Source organism: Arachis ipaensis, chromosome B02, assembly GCF_000816755.2.
Source record: "Arachis ipaensis cultivar K30076 chromosome B02, Araip1.1, whole genome shotgun sequence".
NCBI lineage: Eukaryota > Viridiplantae > Streptophyta > Magnoliopsida > Fabales > Fabaceae > Arachis > Arachis ipaensis.
In genome coordinates, this window is record NC_029786.2 from 27,582,667 (window position 1) to 27,588,928 (window position 6,262).

Sequence of the window (6,262 nt, forward strand, 5' to 3'; positions counted from 1 at the left end):
TGTTCCTCCCCCTTTGCTCTCCATCGTTCTGCACTCTCTCTCTCTCCCTTATCTATCCTTAATGAGCTGAAAGCTCATGGAGGATGCTTAAATAGGTTGGGCCTTCGCCCATTTTGGGTCTGGTGCAATCGGTTCAGCCTATTTGGTCCAATCTTGGGCCAAATTCTTTAAAATTAATGTCAAAATTCTCGTTTTAATTTTCTCTATCACATTAAATTATCAAATCCCCTTTTCTGATCACTTGATTAATAATTAATTTATTGGTTAATTATTTACTAATTACTCGGGGTTTACATACTATCCCCCTAATAAAAATTTTCGTCCCCGAAAATTCGCTCTCAAATATGCATATATACTCTCTCAAATTCAACCGACCTCTTACCATTCCTTTTTATCATTCTCCGACGTCAATGTAATATCCTATTCCCAACTCAAGCCTAACCTAAACCCATTTGTCTCACTCTCCATTTCTCGATCCTATATTAATCCACTTCCTTTCATCATTACAACTCTCGAGTCGCCAAAATCACTGTGCTTCCGCAGCGTCACTCTGATTATAAGCCACTAAGATTCTTAATCATTTACTTACTCTGCCCGAACACTCCTTGAATCTCTCCATCTTTCCAACTAAACGTTATCGACCTTCACCCCAGTTGCACGAGTCCTAATCTATGGTCGTCTCTACCACCTAATCGATTATCGCCTCCATCACAATTCCTAGGTTATCCGCTCCATTCCTTCAATAGTAGCTCACATATCAGCAGCAAGAGAATCAACCGTATTACCTCACTCGCATCCACAAGACGCCATTTGGGTCTTGTCCACACCGAACGATTGATATTAAGGTGATCAGTCTTAATATATAAATCTAGTGCTTCAAAACTCCAAAAGCATGCTCATGAACATTTATGCTATATATGTTAAGCAGACATCCTAAATAGCATGTATACCCAGTCAGAGTATGCTCAGAAGCATAGTCAGTCCATTCTCCAAGCTCTATGAGAACGAACTACTCTAATACTATAATGTAACACCCTACCACACAGGGTCTTATGCTTAAGTTATAAAACTGAGATGGTGAGGTATAAAAATAAAAATATACATATGATATAGTTGAAAAAGTTTTATGTCTACGAGCCTTTGAAGGAAAATTTAAAACAAAAGTCGTAACACTCATGATGACAAGTCATCATATGCTAATTTTGCAAGCATTTTCACTTGTTTCATTAGTTTTTATGCACTTTCTTGCATTGTAAGTTAGTAATTTGGAGTGGAATTGCATGATTTCTTTGAATCAATCAACCACCCTTTAATTGACACAAAATCATGAAGTTTAAGCTAAAATTAATTGGTTTTAAATGAATTTTAAGCTTTGTGAATTTTGTGATACTTTGATTGGTTGTTTTGATTACTTGTAGGTGAAGAAAAGAAAAAAATAAGGAAAGCGTAGCCTAAGGAGCATGATCTAAGGAAATAAAGAAAGCATGCACAAGGAAGAGAAGCGTGGCCCAAGGAAAGAAAAAGCATGGTTCACACAAAGAGTGAGAGCACAAAGCTCTTGCCAAGAGCTTAGAGCTCTTGTGGAGAGCTTTACTTCAAAAATCAAAGGCCAAGCAAGGAGCAAGAGCACAAAGCTCTTGCCAAGAGCTTAACCAAACGCTACAAGGAATAAGGAAGCAAGGCAAACTCAAAGCTCAGCTCTTGCCAAGAGCTTTTTCGGGCTTGCTTTGAAGAAAATCAAGGAAGAAAAGCTCACCAATGCACTCACCAAGGTTTGAACTCAAGACCAAAGGGGGAGAGTGTAGCGCTACCTTACAAGGAAAACAAGCAAAAATTGGCTTGTTTTCACTCCAGGAGATTCGAACCCAAGGCATGAGGGAAGGGGGCACCTGAAGGATAACAAGAAGGCGTTGCTCCAAGGGGGCAAGGGCGCTCAATTGCTCTACTTAACTGAGCGCTACTTTATATTGCTAGGCATAAAGAAAATTGGCTCCACAAAATGCATTCATTGGGAATCGAAGTGGGAGCCTCACTCAAACAACAAGGAGCGCTGCACTCTTCATGAACTTGCAACCAATTTTGCTTCACCCAAGGCTTGAACCAGGGACCTCAAGGACAAGCAAAGCTCTTGCTAAGAGCTCAAAACTCTTGCAAAGAGCTTTATTCTCTTGTCATAAGGAAGGAACGTGCGCACACTTTGGCAAGGAAGGGAACCAAAGCTCTTGGCCAAAGCTCTTGCCAAGAGCCGAGCTTTCCCCTGGGAGGTGCACCATGGGCCAAAATTCATCAAAAATATAAATTAATTCATTTCTTCACCAAATTTTAGAGCCCACCCAAATTCTTAGATCCAAATTAAAAAGTGTATAAATAGGTGTTAGTTTGATTTAGAAAAGACCTTTTTTCTCCTTCTAGAATTTTCACTTGTAATTTTGAGAGTTTTTCTTTGACTTTGGATCTCTGAGTTCTATTTTGGGGAATTGGGAAGGAGAATTGATCTCTCTTCTTTCTTGTTCTTGCTTCTACACTTTTTACTCTTTGTTTTGGATCTTGGGTGGAGAATTGAAGAAATTCTGTTTCAATCTCACCTTGGGATCTCTCTCTGTTTGTTTGTCTGCATAATTCAAGGAATTGTGATTTTGGATTTGAATTATCTTTACTGCTTTATTCTCTACTTCTCCTGCAATTTACTTTTCTACTTCTCTGGCAATTGTTCTTGGTTAGATCAAGGAAGGATTGAGATCTAGACTTGTTCTCTAGTCTCTTCTAACCCTGAGATCTTTAACTTCTCTTGGACCATTGCAATTGAGTTACATTTTGCTTTCTGTTTGGATTTTCAAGCAATTGTTCTCTTCTGTTTAGATCTGTTGCAATTTTATTTTATATCCCATTTATTTGTTTAATGTCATTTTGATTTCTCTTGTTTAATTTCTGCAATCCCAACTCCCAAATCCTTTTATAATTCAAGCAATTTACATTTCTTGCATTTTAAGTTTCAGTTATTTACATTTTTTGCACTCTAAGTTTCTGTAGTTTATATTACTTGCACTTTAAGATTCAGCTTCTTTACTTCCTTTGCTCTTTAATTTACTGCAATTCTTCCATCTCCCTTTACAATTCATGCAATTTAGCTTCTGTCAGTTACAAACCACTCAAATCAACTCTTGTTCGCTTGACTAAATCAACCACTAAACTAAAATTGCTCAATCCTTCAATCCCTGTGGGATCGACCTCACTCACGTGAGTTATTATTACTTGATACGACCCGATACACTTGCCGGTGAGTTTTGTGTTGGATCGTTTTCCACACATGAACTCACGTAAACGGAAACTTGCATACGAAGAAGTGTAAGATATATATGTATGAATAATAAAAAGGGAGTGTCAAATATATAATTAACAAAGCTTCCGATTAATGCATAAGCAATCAAAGCACACAAATGCATATGATGCATGCCTGTCCTATGGCTGACGATATCATCTATCAGTTATATAGCCAACCCGACACGTCCTGATAGCTAACCATGGACAGAAACACCCATGTAGAGCAAGTGAGTTTGAGCTACAACCCTCTTGCTACTATCCACTTAACCCAGAGTCAGTGGAATAACCACTACTGCAGCTACTACCCAGGTGGGTGTTTAAAAGCTCAACCTGGAGCAAGCGGAATAATCCACTACTGCTGCTACTACCCAGGCGTCACAATCACTAACCTGGAGCAAGCGAGATAAACCACCATCCTTGCTACTGCCCAGGATCTCAAACATACAGTCATTCAGTTTAAATCAATCATCATAGTTATCAAATCTTAAACATCAACCTGGAACAAGCGGGACGAGCTACCATCCTTGCTACTACCCAGGGTCTCACAAACATTCATTCATTTATTACTCCATAATTAAATTCATTTCTTCATACTCTTCTTTCCAAGTTCATACTCGGAGCACGTGGTCATTGCCACTGCCTACTACCTGGGGCCACAATTACATTTACACACTTCTCATTCGTAATTCACCACCCTCGAACTTTCTTCTTCTCCAAATTACTATTTTTTCCTACCTTCTACTCACAATCTAACATACAACTGAGGTTTAGAGACTAAAAGAGTGAAAATAGAGGTTTAAAGGTTCAAAATTACATTTTAAAACACAAAACTCACTTTGCTGAATTTAGCGGTCACGCGTACGCGTGGGCCACGCGTATGCGTGAGCGTTTTTTTCTTGCTCGCGTACGCGAGATGCCCAACCCGAAAGGGTTGGTCGTGTCGCGTGTAGTGGTCGCGTACGCAAGACCTGCAGATTAGCAAAAATGCTAAATGCTGCAGAATTTCAGCCTTACCCTCCGAACTTCCGATGCACATAACTTTTTCGTTTTAAAACATTTTTCATCCGTTCTTCGAACGGCGTAAACTTCATGAAATCAATTTTCATTTAAAATAATTTGAGAGCCCGGAATCCAAGTTATGCCTCATCAAAGTTTGGCCAAAAACTAATTTTTCACAAAATCTTCCAAACCTCTATTTTCACAAAACACAACTCATTGTTTACATGAATACAACTAAACCCTGCATCAACAACATACCAAGCACAGCCACCACAATCCTCATTCTACCACAACCAACCTCATCTGAATGCAAATTACTTATTTTCAATTATACCAATGCAATTACCAATCATTCAACGCTCATATATATAATTACCGTTTATCATTAACAAAACCCATATCCACAATCATGAATCATTAATCCCTTCAAACATCATCAAATATCCACTTAATGTCCACTAAAATCACTAGACATGTTCCAAAGTCATGATTCAACTTATCATAGGTCATCTACCTTAAGTTTTCACAAAACATTATATATTAAATACGAGAAACCAAAACCATACCTTAGCCGATTTTTCGATAACCCGGAACATCTCAAGCATTCCCGAACCACAAGCTCCACAACTCCAGCCCCCCTCACCAACGTACCCAGCCTCCAAAGCTAATCCTCTAGCTTCCAATTTCTCAAATTAAGTCCAACCGATAACCAATTTCAATCTAACAACATGATTATCACTATAATCAATATAGAGTTCACTAAATCAACATCTTACAAAGGGTTGGAGGGTTCTTACCTGACCCACAGCTCAAACAAGCTAAACCCGACAATACTCGCAGGTTAATTTGAACCTAAACACCGAAATTATACCAATTGTTCAACATAACACCTATTGGATTTCGAAATTAGGGGAGAAGAAATTGAAATTGGAAAGTGAATCCCTTACCAAATTAGTTACTGGGTTTTGTAGAGAATTTCAAGACGAACGCGTGGCTGTTGACGGCTCGTCAATCGTAGCTCCGGATCAAAAGTTACGTTGGATTGAAATTCAAGAGCAAGGGTTTGTTCCTCTCCCTTTGCTCTCCACCGTTCTGCACTCTCTATCTCTCCCTTATCTATCCTTGAACCTTAATGAGCTGAAAGCTCATGGAGGATGCTTAAATAGGTTGGACTTTGGGCTCGGTGTGACTAGTTCGACCCGTTCGACCCAATCTTGGGTCAAATTCTTTAGAATTGTGTCAAAATTCTTGTTTTAATTTTTTCTATCACATTAAATTATCAAATCCCCTTTTCTAATCACTTGATTAATAATTATTTATTGGTTAGTTATTTACTAATTACTCGAAATTTACATAAAACATTATTTCAAAAAATAACTATAGTAATGTACATAGTTGACAGAAGGTGACTTATTTGAGAAGAAAGAATTAAACACCAAATTCTAATATCTTTTTTACATATTGTTATTTTTTAATAAAAAATATATTATTATCATTTTGTCCATTAAATTTTGTTTATAAAATGAATTATTTGAGGATAAATAGTGTCTAAACATATTGGATACTAAATTTTAATATTAACTTTAAAATATAAAACGTTATTATTTCAGACTGTTAATGGCATTCTTTTAATTAAAAAAAAAGAAAAAAAAAATAGTATTACCATTTTTCTCCATTAAATTTAGTTTATGAAATGAATTATTCAAGGATAAATAGTATCTAACAAAAGTTGGAGACTAAATTTTAGTATTTTCTTTAAAATAAAACATTATTTTAGAGAAAAACGATACATAATTTACAAGTAATTTTAAGTTATAGTGGTAAGGATAAAATAAGAAAAAAGAATTAGACACCAAATTCTCATTTCTCCTCTATATATTGTTATAGATGTTATAGATATACACTCCAATATTACTAATTTAAAGAATTATATAAGTCTATC